Source organism: Vicugna pacos, chromosome 1, assembly GCF_048564905.1.
Source record: "Vicugna pacos chromosome 1, VicPac4, whole genome shotgun sequence".
Lineage (NCBI taxonomy): Eukaryota > Metazoa > Chordata > Mammalia > Artiodactyla > Camelidae > Vicugna > Vicugna pacos.
Genome location: NC_132987.1, coordinates 102,311,116 through 102,327,743, shown reverse-complemented (window position 1 = coordinate 102,327,743; position 16,628 = coordinate 102,311,116). Strand labels below are relative to the sequence as shown.

At 37.7% G+C, this 16,628-nt stretch overlaps 1 protein-coding gene across 1 annotated transcript in view; it reads right to left on the bottom strand.

Annotated features, from left to right (window-relative positions):
- The window catches only part of CHODL (chondrolectin), a 269,810-nt gene extending 262,276 nt beyond the window's left edge, over positions 1–7,534 (bottom strand). Inside the window, exon 1 of the mRNA XM_072967921.1 lies at positions 7,427–7,534. The gene's annotated coding sequence lies outside the window, so the exon portion shown is untranslated. The remainder of the gene's footprint in view (positions 1–7,426) is intronic.
- Positions 7,535–16,628: the final 9,094 nt, after the last annotated feature.

Here is a 16,628-nt window from a genome sequence, read left to right as displayed (position 1 = left end):
GGTGTCACCAGATGTCACTGCCAGATGAGCAAGGGATCTGCTCCATCCATCAGCATGCCCACAGAGGTCACACTCCACCAGGCTGCCCAGTCAGCCACACTGAGGGCCTGCCATACCCACTAACACAGCCACAGTGGTTGCACACCACTGGAACTCACAGCCAGCCATGCTGGGGGCCTGTGAACCTCAGGGTGCCCACAGTTGTTGCATTACCCCCAATCCACAAAGCCAGCCATGCCAGGGGCCTGCCCTGAACACCAGGGTGCCCACACCAATTATGCATCTCCAAGTTCACAGCCAGCCACACTGGGGTCTACTGTGCCCACTAGCACACCCACAACATTGCATGCTCTGGACCACACAGCCAGCCAGGCAGGGAGCCAGCCCCACATACCAGTGTACCTACAGTGTTGGCTCCATTGCAACAGAAAGCCATGTGCACCCCATGCAGGGAACTCACTGGTTCTCTTTATTATTATTATTATTTAAATTTTTTTAATTTGGTATCATTTTAGACTTATAGGATAATTGCAAAAATCATACAGAGAATCCCTATCTAGGCTTTATCAAGCTTCTCCTAATGTTAACATCTTACAGATCAGTTATCAAAACCAGGAAATTAACATTGGTACAATATTGTTAGCTAAACTTCAGACTTTAACTGGATTTCCCTAGTTTTTCTAGTAAAATTTTCTCTCTGTATCAGTATCAATCCAGAAGCCCACATTTTATTTAGTTGTCATGAATCCTTAAGTCTTCTCCAAACTGTGATCATTCCTCTATCTTGATATCTTCTGTGACCTTGATATACCTGAAGAGTACCAGTTAGGTATTTTGTAGAATTTTCCTCAGTTTGGATTTTTCTGCTGTTTTCTCAATGAGTACATTGAGGTTATGAATTTTTAAGAAGAATTCCACAGAGGTGATATATCTTCAGCACATGACAAATGTTAATCTTGATCACCTGATTAAGGTGGTGTCTGCCAAGGTTCTCCACTGAATAGTGTTTCTCCCCATGTAACACATATTTAAATGGGTCATTCTTTGATGTTACACAAAAATCCTGTTTAACCTTAAACTTTCCACCACTAATTTTGGCATCATCAGTGGATCTTGCCTACAGCAATTATTATTGTGGTGTTCTAATGGTGATTTTCTGCCTCTCTTGTTTCAGGGAACTCATTCTCGTGACCTAAGGGGAGCACGCTGCTGGGCCCCACAGGACTTCTACATAAGGCCACTTCTCCAAGATCAGGAGACATAATGGATCTCCGCCTAATACAAAGAAATAAACACAGAGAATTAGGCAAACTAAGGAGATAGAGGAATATGTACCAAATGAAAGAACAAGACAGAATCCCAGAAAAATAACCAAATGAAACAGAGACAAGCAATCTACCTGATAAAGAGTTCAAGGTAATGATCACAAAGAGGCTCACAGAGCTCAGGAGAAAAATGGCTGAACACAGTGAGAACTTCAACAAAAGTTATAAAATATAGAAAGAACCTATCGGAGCTGAGCAGTACAATCACTGAAATAGAAATTACACTAAAGGGAATAAACAGTAGATGAGATGATAAAGAAGAATGGATCAGCCATCTGGAAGGTAGAGTAGTAGAAATAACCCAAGAAGAAGAAAAAAATTAAAAAGAATTAAGACAGTTGAGGACAGTTTAAGGGACCTCTTGGACAACATCAGGCATAGTCACATTCACATTATAGGAGTCCAAGAAGGAGAAGAGAGAGAGAAAGGGGCAGAGAACATATTTGAAGAAATAATACTAAAAATTCTCTAATCTGAGCAAGGAAACAGACATCTAGGTCCAGAAAGCATAGAAAATATCAAACAAGATGAGCCAAAATAGGTCCAAACCAAGACACACTGTAATTAAAGTGGCAAAATTTAAACATAAAAGAAAAATCTTAAAAGCAGCAAGATAAAAGCAACTAGTTAAATACAAGGGATCTCTCATAAGACCATGAGCTGACCTTTCAGCAGAAACTCTGCAGGGCAGAAGACAGTAGCCTGATATATTTAGAATGCTGAAAGGAAAAAACCTACAACCGAGAAAGAATATTCTACCTGGCACGGTTATCATTCAGAACCAAAAGAGAGAGAGAGTTTTACAAGCAAATAAAAGCTTGATGAATTACCATTAAACTGTTTATATCAAGATCTGAATAGATACTTTCTAAAGAAGACATATGGATGGCCAACAGGCACGTGAAAAGATGCTCAACATCCCTAATCAGATGCAAACCAAAACCATAATGAGATATCACCTCACACTTGTCAGAACGGCTATTATCAGAAAGATCACAAATAGCAAATGTTGGCAAGGATGTAGAGAAAAGGGAACCCTTGTACAAAGTTACGGGAATATAAATTGCCACATCAACTTGGAAAAAAATATGGAGGTTCCTCAAAAAACTAAAAGTAGAACTACTACATGATCCAGGAATTCTACCACTGCATATATATCTAATGAAAATAAAAATATCAATTCAAAAAGATACATGCACCCCAATGTTCACAGCAGCATTATTTACAATTGCCAAGATATGGAAGCAACCTAAGTGTCCATCCACAAATGAGTGGAGAAAGAAGATGTGGCCATGGATGCCCTTTTCTCATCCAAGTGGAAGTTTGTTGCCTTATTAAAATGGCCCACAAGAGAGAAACTTACTAGATACAAACATCCAGCGAGTCTTGTAATCTCTGACAGTGTGCTGTTTTACAGCAGGAATGAAGAGCATCTATTATTACAATGAGTTACTTAATCAGAGATGATTTAAGAGTTTCTACTCAGCTCACAACAGATAATCCAATTTCCCTCAATAACAACAAGCTATGTATTATTTTTAATTTTTTGTATGTATGAGACAAATTCAAAAAGTATATAAAACATAAATATAAGAGCTTTACAAAGTGACACACACATAACCTCCACCCACGTCAAAAAATGAAACATTAACAGAATCTCTGAGGCCTCCGTAACATTCCCTCCCAATTACTATGAACCTCTGTGCCCCCAAATCAACCTCTACACTCTGTTCTGGCATTGTAAGTGTGCCTGTTGACAAACCTTAAGTAAATGGAATCTTAAACTTTTATTTTGTCTCACCTCTTTCCCCTGATACTATGTTTATGACATTAATACACTGTAACTTTTCATAGTAGATCATTAATTTTCTCCACTGTATCGTATTTTTATATAAATATAACTGAATTTACATGTCCATTCATTATTGCTAGAAATTCGGTTGTTTCTAGTTTTTTGGCTATTATGAATAATACTGAGATAAATATTTCTGTACCATATTTTGATGAAGATAGGTATGAGCTGCAGTTGGATTTTTGTCCCAGAGTGAAATCCCTGGGTTATTCACCGGGTTTGCTCAGCTTCGGTGGGTAGTACTAAACTACAGGACTCCTTACGTAACTTTCTGGGCCCAGTGATATGTGACAATCCAGAGTCCCTCAGTCAAAAATTATTAAGAATTTCAAGACAGAAAGAGAAGAATATTAAAACAAGTGTGGGGCCCTTCTAAGCACAGGGTCCTCCGTGACTGCACAGGTCACTCATGCATGAGGCTGATCCTGCCAAACTCTTTCCCAAAGTGGCTGCACCAATTTTTTCACTCTGGAGTTTTTTCACATCATTTGGATTAATGGAATTGTGAGTCTTGTAATGGGGTTGAGCGTTTTATGATTATAAGAGCTAGCCCCAGAATTCTACCCTAGGAAAAAACATTTGGGGAAACACCTTATTTGATAAAGCTCACAGAGTAAAAGGAGAGATTTGGAAGGAAAAACCAAGGCAACCAAAATAAACACTGGATTTTATTCATGAGACAATATGAGGAATGTATTTCCTTCTGAACAGAGTAGGAAAAATGAGAGGCAAGAAGCAGAAAAGGGAAAGAAGAAAGAGAAGATTATGACCCGGGGGTGAAAAATGCCCACTGGCAGACTTTTATTAATAAGAGTTTGTAACATTCAATTTTAATTTGCCTGCATTTCTAAATTGTAAGCATTTCTCCCTGTTTCCCACCAAAAAAATTTCAGGATTGTGTGAGGATAGTTTCTTTGTAGATACTGATATGGAGCCAAGTGCCATAATTAAACAACACTCTGTGGAACCAAAAGATGTGGTGTGTTAGACACCACGGAAAGAGAAGTCCAGAAGAAACAGTAAGCTGGAATCAGAGGTGCTCACACGTCCACCCACATGCCCTTGGATCTTTCTGGAAGAGCTGACACCTTCACAAAGCATAAAATGTGGGTTCCAGCTGGTTTTATTTAAAAGCAGAGTCCACAAGCACTATATGTTAAGTAGTAGCCATTTCCACATCAACTGATAGCTACCATGCACAGTGCACTGGTTCTCTTCTAAATAGATGTAACCTGACAGGAAAACAGAACTTGGCTTTCTAGTCAAAACAGAACAGCAATCACCTTTAATACTCAAGGGTTCCATTATATCAGTAGACACTGGGACAGTCCGTAGAAGTGGCAGCATTTCTGCAAAAACACGGTGAAACCCGTGGAGAGAGTATGGTGACTAGCGGGATGAGATGGTGTCAACAATAAGTATCATTTTCATCAGTGGGGACTGAAGCAGGATGAGGAGAAATGGTTCATTCCATGTAACGATTAACCGAAGTTGATGAAAAGCAACCCAGTAATAAGTATATGTGGACTGGGGGTGGGATGGGCTGGGAGAGAGGAGGGATTTTTTCAGAGAGCTAGGTTCCTCAATAGCCAGTTAGAGCAAAAGCCCCTAGAATTCTAGGAGCTTGAAAAGCTTCAAGTCACTTGGCTTCTGGTGCTGTCAGCTGGTGCTGCCCAGCTGGAGTTTTGACCTCTGTAAGCACATCAAGGACACTTTCCTTATTTCATTTATCTTGGTATCCTTGGGCTTTAGCACAGCATCCAGAATATATGAGGCATTTAAAAATGATCATTAATTAGCTTACATATGAATTAAGTGAGGTGACAAATTTTTATTTTAAAAAAAATGCAGGAAATTCTTTCCACCAGTGAAAGTTACCTGAGAAGTTTATCAAAATGAAAAAGTGAGAAAGTAGAAAGGTTACCCAAAAACCAAAATTATTCTTTATAAAAAACTAACTGTAAAAAAAGAAATCTAAGCCCCAGTGGTTAAAGGAGCTGAATTTCAAACTAATGTGAAGATTATCAGAACCACGGGAAAATAAAAATGTGTCCATGGGGAGACACTGTATTTTTCTTAAAAAAAAAAATGAGAAGGGATTAAACGGAATTCTAGTATGACCTCGGACAAATAATTTAACCCATAAAAACCACAAATCTGATCAGCCTCTCTGTGAGCTTTTTCTGCCCGTGCCCAGGACACTGAACACCCCTGAGAGGACAGAGAGCTCTCAGACTTGTCCCATTACAAATTCCTGTGGTCTAACTTCAAATGAGCCCTCTGTATTCAGCAATCTCCTAACCACAACCAGGTTTCTCCTTTCAGTGGCTAGTTCAAAAACTCTTTTCTCTGCTCTCTCCCTATTTCTCCCTCAGCTGATAACCTGTCCAATTTTAATGGAAAATTAAGACACTGTGACTATCAAGTTTTGGTCTTATGTTAACCCCTGTCATCATTTTAGTGCCTACTATCTCTCTGTCAACCCTTTCTCCCCAAAATTATAATGGAAGATGTTTCCCTTTCACTCTCCAAAGATTATTCCTGTATGTTCTCAGTCACACCCCTTCCTAATTTCTGTGGACCTTGAATCTCATACTTAACCATCTCCCCAGCATCTTTTCCACACTGCTGGATTTCTACACTTTTTATGATTCCAAAGATGCAAATGTATAGCCTAACTTTAAAACAAAACATAATAAAACAAAAACCTTCTACTGACTTCTGTTGAAGTAGTTCACCTTCTCAGTATTATGAAAGTCCTCTGAACCACCAAATTTTCAAAGTGATCTCTGCTTGATAACATTTTTCCTTTACTCCACCTTGTAATATCTTTAACTCCTTGAAAAGGATTTAAGGGTTTATGTCCTAACTTTCAAATCACCTTCCACCCTTACTTCATCCTTTTTAATAATGATTTATTCTCCCAAACCAAAATGATTAAGGCCATCCTGCTAGGTTCGCCTAAATCTTTGCACCTCACAATCCATCAGTCACCAAGTCTTGCAATTCTTCCTTGACACTGACTTCTAGATGGGTCTCTTGTTCTTCATTGCCTAAATCCTTAACCATTTATGCTTGGGATGCTGAAATTGCCTACTAGCTACTTGTATAAGCTAAGAAATGCTGTGTCAATAAATGATCCCAGAATCTCAATGACTAACAGTAAGAGAGTTTATTTCAACTTTGAAATATGGGTCCTTGGGGGACTCCATCTCATGCTTCTTCACCCTGAGAGTCAAGGTGATGAAGAAGCCCTTGTCTAAAAAATTGCCAGTCTCACAGTAAAAAGAAAAGACAACAAGGCAAACCACAGTGCAGCTCCTGAAGCTTCTGCTTGGAAGGGGCACTCATCACTTTTCGCTGTTTCCCAATAGCACATCCCCTCTGTCCTCATGCTCTCCTCCCCATCCCCCACCCCCACCCCCACCAGCACTCCCTCTGCAAAACCTACACGTTCTTCAACACTCTCAGACAATGGTTCCTTGTATACATCAAGGCACTCCAGATCCCTCTCCAGTAATTCCTCCCTAATTATTGTCTGTGCTGCCCTCCTTAGAGTTTTCTTATATCAGATTACAATGCTAGTATATATGTGGCCAATTTGCACAATAATTGCATCTATACCTCTAACTTCTCCAACTATATTGTATGTATTTTGTGATCAAGAACAATTCTTTATAATTGTCATTTACATTCTTGATTTTTGCTTATTTCCAAACAATCAGGAATGTCTCTGATATAAAACAATTTGTAATTTCTCTAAGGCACACCATGAGATAGTCATGCTCCTAACTAGAGTGAGCTTGGTGGGGCGTATAGAGGAAATACAGAGTAATGAATGGTAAATGTGGTTATGAATGCTGGTTCTAGAAATAGCCTACCCAGGTTCAAATCCATGGCTCCATCACTTACAAACTGGGTGACCGTTCTCAAGTTACTTAAACATTTTTTTTTGCCACATTATCTCTTATTTGAAGAGTATATTAATATGATTATATCGCATGGTTGCTTTAATGAAAAAATAAATACATAAAAAGTGATTACAAAACTGACTGGTACACATTAAGCCCTCAATAAAGATTAGGCATTGTTGCTGCTACTATTAGGGGGAAGTCTACAATCTCAAAAGAGCTTTGTTATTTTCTACTCTCATGACCATCAAGAATAAAGTATATGAGGAAACACATTCTCCAGTGGTACTTGCAAATCTGGTGTTAGGAAATATTGCTAAAATATTCCAAATACTTACATTTCTTATGTTCCCTATAGCACTGAGGGCTGTCCTGGATCCATTCAAGATGTTCAATAACTATTTGTTGGTTGGCATGATCTCTCATCTCTCAGCTTCCAAATCTTAAAAACAGGAATAATATCTAAATTACATATTTAAATTACCAAGTTATTTTAAATATATAATCTTGAATTTGTTTTAGAAAACAAAATAAAACAAAATATGCACATATAAATTTATTCTGATAATAATGAAAGTGGGAAATAGGATATTTGGGGTGACAGGAGAAAACAAAAAAGATTAAATAAATGTTGCTATTCAGCATTAGAGGAGGTAGAGATCATACGGGGATATTTATGGAGAAAATGTTACAACAAAGTTAAAAGTGGCCAAATAACACAACATTCTTGCTTTGAAGTCAGAAAAGCAAAAAGTGACAGACTTTGAGACATTTTAAGAAAAAAAAATCAAATTCTTGCAATGACTTGAATATAAAGGGAGAAAAGGAAAAAAAGGATCATGGTTGACAAAATGCCCAAGTTTAAAACATGTATGAAATCTCTACTGACAATCTGGAAGAATTAAAAAACAAGACCTAGGGGTGAGAGCAAGGTAGAGGGGATGTGGGGGAGAGAGCAAGAGAGCGAGGGAGAACGAAAAATGAACGAACTGTGTATGAACAAAATAGCTTCCCGTTGTCATTTACCAAGTTCTGTTAGGTGCTGAAATGTCTCTGACTCCAGGGCTTTAAGAAGTTATTTATCCTATTCTCAGCATTTTGTGGTATAGTTTCATCCATGTATTCTGTTTTATTTTACTTATTTGTACTTTTCTATAAGAAATTAACTTTTCAAATGTGTCATTAAAACGGCAAATTTGCCACTTTAAGTGAAAGCTAGTTTGGAAATGATTGTTAGTGATAATATTCGTATCATGAAAGTACATAATTGCAACCTGGCAAAGACATTAGTTTGATATATAAAAATATCCTGTATCTGTTTCCGCAATATATGTATATTCCAAACACACACACACACACACAACATTGCTTCTGTAGTGGATTTCCACTTGGAAGAAATAAAATGTTCTTGACTGAACATATCGGCTTTCTATTAAAGGGCATGTTTCTTGCCAACAAACCATTAGTTTACCAGTGTTCAATGTTAGAAATAGTTCCTTAGTGAAAAATAAAATTGTACCATCATTGGATCTCATCTTTTAGTTTAAGTGGACCTCTAGTGACTGTCATACATACATGGGATCCAGGTTGGAATCTATCACTAATACTATCTTGGTATGGAAATTGAGACATAGATTTGTTATTTCTAAGCCTACTTTCTTAAACTATATCATAATATAGGTTCAAAAACATAACTCAGCACAGTAACAGTCACAGTTGAGAAGCAAACAGGTCCCACTGTCCTTTACCCATCCCTAAACATTCCTCCTCTTACTGTTATTCCACAGTTCTTGGTGGTTTCCACAGCAATGGAAGTGGAGAGAGGTCCGTTTTGAAACAAGACTAACCTTTTACTCTCCTACTCAACAATGTAATATATAGTTCATCTTTTCTGTAGCTTCAGTTCCCAAACCTTTATATTACAGATCACTTCTCCAACTTGAGCCCTATCACCCAATTTGCAATTATTCTCTAGTTTGTTTTCTGAATGAACCTACCATACTCATCCCTTCTCCATCTCTGTAGAAGCTGTTCTTTCTCGCACACCCTCCCTTTCTCTCTGTATCTGAACCCTATCTGCTCTCTAGGAATCTGCTCAAGGGCCTCTTTCTGTGTGTAGGATCTCGAACTAGACCCTTTAATCCTGAAGCATGCCACTCACTCTTCTGCATTAGTAATCTGTACCTCTATAGTCACCGATGTTTTCATGTGTGCTAGTCTTGGGACTCCAGGGAGATTATAAATTCACTGAAGACAGCATTATGACTTATCCTCCTTTTTACACTGTGTAGTAAATTTCAGTACAGGACTAGCACAGAGATTTGCAAAGAATAATTGCTTGATAAATATGAATGTTAATTCTTATAAAACCTTTAAAGAGCTGAAAGATGAGAATCCTAACATTCAAGCTTCAAGTTCATTCATGGTCACCATGTTACTGGGACTTTTTTGACCCTCTCTCAACCTATTCAACATAATGTAATGAGGAATCACCAAATACTTCTGCCTGAATCATCTACCTGCACTATTTCTGTTAACAATAAGCTAAATTTTACTCCATCAAAGTCAGCCTCATGAAAAAAGGAAGAGAATTTCTATTCTGTACTTTGGACAGATGGAAGAGCAGCTACATCTTTCATTTATTCTGTTAGGGCTTTATTCATTTATTGAATAACTATTTAGCAAAAGCCTACTATACACAAAGGGTAAACCTGCTAAGGACCAGAATGCTACCATTCTATGATTCATTCCTTTATGCCTTAAACATCTTCTAATCTTCACATATCCTCTATTCAATGCAAATACACCAGACAGAAGAAACATTTTTAACCACTACTGGGTAACACCTTCACCAGGATCACTTGACCCCTTTCTAAGAGCAAGAATGGTGCCTGGAGAGCCAGAAACAGAAAGTACTAAAAGAAGATGTGTTCAGTGGTAATAACAAGCCGCACCTATAATCTGGTCTAGAAAATGACCAAATCTCCTTTGATAGAGCTGAGCCGGGATGTGTTCAGCTCTCTCCCATTTGCCTGGGACCAATCTTCAAATTTTCTTCACTCTAGGATATATATCTTTGAAGGTTCTTCTACCTGGGATAGGCCATAGAGAGAAAGGCAATTTCCAAAATAGTCCCAGTAAAGTCAAACCACCAATATCTGGTCACAAATCCAGTAATTCTGGGGGATGAGGGGAAGCTCTTACTTTGTTATCCACAGGAGCTTACTTAAACATTTGGCCTTGTTTAAATAATGCATTTTGAGACCCCAAGCAAGTGTAGTTCCTTTGTCTAACCAAAAATGAAAAAGAAGAATCTTTTTCTCATTTCACAAAGAAAAGGCCAAACTTCCATAAAATGCCAATACAAATATCAGCACATGTTATGTTTAATCAGTTGGACTGATAGGAATGATCAGGTCAGGGAATGTCTCTGAACAAGCTTTTTAAGGTTTCCATCCTGAGCTCCGAGAACTGAGCTGTGCGGTTTTGCTGCCCTCTTGAGGAGAGTTAAGCATCACCTCTACTAGCCAGACTGACATTCTCATTACATTACCATATGTTTACTGAAACTGATTAACTGACTGACTATATTAATCAAGTCAAAAATTAAAATAGTAATTATTACAATACAAAACTTCTTCTAAACATCTCAAAGAACCAATAATCACTACAAACAACCAATAGAAGTTATTGGGTCTACTATTTGCCTTTAATGGACAATTAACATGGAATAATCATTTACTCAAAGGCATTCAGAAAGTGTGCTACACACTTGCAGTCCTGGATTCCCTGTATAAAATGCACCAAATAAAATAACCCCTAAAAAAGAATAACTCAAATTCAATATAAATAAATTTATTTCTTTATTTGCAGGGGTATTTGAAATTTGTAGATATTTTGCTGGAAATATTGCTGTTTCTACAATTTAAATCTTTCTCCCAATTCACAATAGTAGAAAAGCAAATCACATAATCCGTAGCTCCCAGTTTATTTATTCAACAGGATTTGTTTAGAGTCTCCTGTGTGCTCCTTCTGAATTATCCCAAAGGTTGGCTGAGAAGCTGATGAATTATTTAATTCTCTCCTGCCACCCTATGATTCTCCTTCTGATGCTTCAAGTGTGTGACCAAATTTACACACAGCACAAAAGTCAGCTATCAATTGATTCATCCTCACTCCTTCTCCACCTGAACAATCAAACCATTAATATGTATTAAGAATTCACTTCCTGCACAGTTTGAAAGTTATAAAATTTTATAGTGAGGAATTGAGAGTCAACTTTCCCCCCTCATCCTACTCTCTGCTGTCACTAATCATGGAATATTTTAACTCTGCCTTATTGAGTTTTCTTAACCCTTTCCCACACCTCTGAAAACAGCCCTTCCATTAAATTCTCCTCCATTATTCCATTTAAGTATTTGCTATCTCTTTCTTGCCAGGACCCTGACTAATACACACAGCAGTAAACTCAGTAAGAAATGTGCAAAATTTGTATGAAGAGACTTTAAAATATTAGTAATGAACACAAAAATAGGTGTGAAAAAATGGAAAAGCACACCATATTCTTGATTAGGAAAACTCAACATAATAAAAGTGCAAATCCCCATTAATTAATCCATAATTTTAAATTGATTCTAGTAAAAATACTAGCAATACTTATAACTAAGGAAACTAATCTTAAAGTTTATATCAAAATATAACAAGCAAAAATAAACAAGAAAATTCTGAAGAGGAACACAGAAGAACTAGCCCTACTGTTTATAAGTTATAAAGCTACAGTATTAACACAATACCTCCTCAAAAATTGATTAAAAAATTCATTGAGAGACAAGAGAAAGTGCAAACACAGACCTAAATTTATAAAAATACTTTAGTATGTCACAAAAGTGTTATTTCAAATCAGTTGAAAAAGATGAATTGTTCAATAAATGATTTGGGGACAATCCAAACATTAACTGAAAAAAGTAAGGTTCTTTCTCTTTTTTATGTTTTCTTTTTATAGATTTAGTGAGGCAAAATTGATAGAACAAAAAACCGCACATATTTAATGTATAAAATTTGATGAGTTTGAATGTATGTGCACACCTGTGATTCATCACAACAATCAAGGTAATAAACATATCCATCGCCTCCAAAAGTTTCCTTGGGTCTCTTTGGTTTTCCTCTGGTTTTTTGTTGTTGTTGTTGTTGTTTTGTTTCATTTGAGCGGGGCGAGTAGAACACTTAGTGTGAACTCCATCCTCTTAAATTTTTAAGTACACAATTCTATTTTGTTAACTACAGGCATTATGTTGTACAGCAGGTGTCTAGAACTTACCTTGTATAACTGTAACTTTATACCTATTGAACAACTGCCCCTTCTCTCTTCCCCCATCCCCTGGCAACCACCATTCTATTTTTCTGCTTCTACAAATTTGACTATTTTAGATAACTTCATGTAAGTGGAATCACACAGTATTTGTCCTTCTGTGACGGATTTATTTCACTAAGCATAATGACTTTCACATCCATCCATGTTGTTGCAAGTGGTTGGATATCCTTCTTCTTTTTTTAAGGCTGAATGATATTCCATTGTACATATATTCACATTGTCTTTATTTAGTCATCTCCCAATGGACATTTGGGTTGTTTCCATATCTTGCCTATTGTGAACAGCTGCAGTGAACATAGGAGTGCTAATATCTCTTTGAGACTCTGATTTGAATTTTTTTGATGTATACCCAGAAGTGGGATTGCTGAATCATATAGTAGTTCTATTTTTAATATCTTGAGGAACCTCCATGCTATTTTCCTTTTCTTAATCTAAGCATCAAAAGAAGATTATCTGGCCCCATGTGTTATCTGATCCTAGTGGCATACACTGGGGATTGCCTCCTTCTGCTCATTGGCGCAGGCAGGGCATACTGAAATATGCCTCAGCTCTGTACGCATGGCCCCTTCAGGTCCAACACAATCTCTGCTACTTCTGGGAGACTTTTTCTACATCAATACCATACTGGGATACAGGACAGCTGTGTGATTCTCTAAGCTGCCACATAGCCTCTAAAATATGGCACCTGAAGAGAATGGCTGTGCTAAGTCTTCTTTGTGATCCTATATATATGTATATCATTAATGATTAAAGTATTATGAGGGTTTAAGTTTACAGAGATCAAAAATGGGTAGCACAGTGTGTAAGTCAGAATCCAATCAGAAAAAAGCAACAGATGGCATCTTACCACTTCTCCAGTGCTCTTCCTAAGGAGCAAGGCAGAGATACCTTTAATCACAAATTCTACAAACTCATTTGAAATGTTGCTATGTGCCTGGAGAAGATCTACCCTACTCTTATCCTCAGCTCTGCCTTTTTTTTTCCCTTGCAGCCTTAGCATTTTGGAAAGGAAAAGCCAGGGAGAAAATGGAAACCAATTTTATTTCACCAAACCTTCACCTCCCACATTCCTATCCAAGCAAAGAACACAGAACAGCAGACCTGCTTGAATAATGGAAAGGGCAAAAGAGTGAAGGCAAATATGGGGGTGAGAGGATGAAGAGGTAGGATTTCAAACATCTACAAAGTGCCCTATTTATCATCTAAGAATGAAAGATAGGAAACAGATTAATTTTTTTTGCTTACATTAGGTTTTGCTGGGGAATTCATTTGGGTGACTTCTACTATGAACTTACGTTTCCACTGAGACATACTGAAATTCTTCATTGAATCTACTACAAAAATCATTCCCAACTAACACCCTCCCTTTTATTCATTCACCTTCCCTTTATTTGCCCCTTAGCTAAAAGTGCTCCTCCCCATCTATGTTCTTCACCCTAAAATGCCACCACTGGGATCTTGATGTAATCAAAGACCCTCCCAGCATTTCCTGGTTCCTTTTTCTTCTCATGCCAACTTGCTCAGGCCTCTTGTCTTGTAGTACGCACCTTCAATTCATTCCATACACATTTCTAGATTCATCTTCCTGGCTTTACCAAAACCTCGTTGTTGTTTTTTGACTATGAACCTCTTGCTTTAAGATTCAAGTGCTTCTTGTGAGTTCGAGATTTGCAAATACTAACTACTATATATTAAATAGACAAACAAGAAGTTTATACTATATAGCACAGGGAACTATATTCAATATCTTGTAGTAACTTATAATGAAAAAGAATATGAAAATGAATATATGTATGTATATGTATAACTGAACTATTATAGTGTACACCAGAAATTGCCACAGCATTGTAAAATGACTATACTTCAATAAAAAGGATGCAAAAAAAAAAGATTCAAATGCTTCAAAATACGGCATTTTAAGAAAATGGTCATGCTAACTGTTCTTAATGGTCCTATATTTGTATGCCATTAATGATTAAAGTATTATTAGGTTCTAGGTTTATAAAGGTCAAGGACCAGAAGCAGAGTGCACAAGTCAGCATTCAACCAGGAATCATACACCACTCTGAATATTTAAATCAGAGAGAAATTTGTGTAGGAAATTGATAACACAGGTGAGTCAAAAGCTGAGAAGCCAAACAGCATTAGTAAACAACCTGACTGACACCAGCAGATTTGAGGAACCAAAGGAGGAAGCAGTGTTACAGGAGCTGCATGGCTGGGTTACCCAGGAGAATGGGAAGCCACAGCAAGCATCATCACAGACAGCAGGAGCCACAGAGGAGACACAGTCACTTCCAGAAACGCCACCCGTGGCAAAGAGATAAAGGGAAAATGCCCCATTTCCCAGTGTATTTCTCACCCGTCGTATCCTACTCACTTCTCTTTCCCTCTTTCCATAGCCCTACTGTCGCCCTGCAGCAGTGACCTTCAGACGGCTCCTGTCTGGACCTGGCTCAGGTGGCCCTCACATCCCTGCATCCAGTGCCTCCTGCCACTCTAGACCCCCGCCCACTCCACAGGGGCAGCAGTTCAGCTCCCAAGACCTTGCTTGAGTGGGGTTTCTGACGTTTGCAAATGAGAGGGTCCTGATCCAATTCACAAATATCAACACGGTCTGTCATCTATTCCATAAATCTTCCATTTTGTGCCTAAGTATAACAATTTGCTTTTCTTTTCATTTTCTATTCATTTCCATCATCAGAACTATCTGTTGACATTCTTTGGGAAATTTTCGTTCACAAATAAACATAGTTTCAATATTTCATCAGACATTATGTTCATAAGAACAAGTAGAAATAATACAACTCCTGTGAACTAGAAATGCTGCACAATCTTCCAGTTCAAAGAAAAAGGAAAACACATTCGCAAAATGAGGGAAGGGACATCAGTGGATCCTGCCGTGAGACATCAGGGCACTAGCTGGCAGTTTGGCCCAGTGAGAACATACACAGGCTTTGAACCAAGTAGACATGTGACCACCTTTAGCCTCAGTTTCTTCACTTATAAATGAACATGTGAATAGTTCATCTCTTTTGGAGCTGTCATATTAAATGAGATAATGCATAAGAATTTTCAGAGTTCTCTGCACATAGACTGATAAAATATCTTTTTTTAAAATTCCTACTAGAAGCAACAGAGGCTGAGAATAGATGGAAGCTGACATTACCCAAGACAGAAAATAAGTGAAGCATGAATTTATGGAATTGTGGGTTAAAATACATGTCTGTCATTTTTGACAAATTGCTGAAGGGAATCCTAAGTACCCTACACCAGTGACTGTACCTTTAGTACCAGAAAAGCTGGCAGACTGTAATAAACTACTGAATGGAGAGACAGAGAGAGATGTGCATACATAGACACAGGTACAGACGTACCTCTGAGATATTTCAGGTTTGGTTCCAGATCACCTTAATAAAGAGAATATCTCAATAAAGTGAGTCACACAAATTTTTCTGTTTCCCAGTGTATATAAAAGTTATGTTTGCGCTATAACTTAGCCTATTACATGTGCATTAGCATTATGTTTAAAAAACAATGTACATACTTTAGTTAAAAAATACTTCATTGTTAAAAAATGTTAACCATCATCTGAACCTTCAACGAGCTGTAATCTTTTTGCAGGTGGGGGATCTCACCCTGATGTTGACGGCTGCTGACTGACCAGGGTGATGGTTGCTGAAGGCTGGGGTGGCTGTGGCAATTTCTTAAAATAAGAAAATGAGGTATGCTGCATTGACTGACTCTTCCTTTCACAAAAGATTTCTTTGTAGCATGCGATGCTGTTTGATAGCTTTTTACCCACAGTAGAATTTCTTTCAAAATTAGAGTCCATCCTCTCAAACCCTGCCACTGTTTTATCAACTTAGTTCATGCAATATTCCAAATCCTTTGCTGTCCTTTCAATAATCTTCACAGCATCTTCACCAGGAGTACATTCTATCTCAAAAAAACTGCTTTCTTTCCTCATTTGTAAGAAGCAACTCCTCATCCAGTAAAGTTTAATCATGAGATTGAAGCAATGCATCTATGGACACCAGCATTCTTTGACATGCATGTTGCTCATGCAGTTCATGGTCACCGATCCACTCAGGTTGCTGGTAGGTCATTGGCTTCAACTTCCAAGACCCTTCAAAATTAGTCCTCATTCAATTACATCCATACCCATT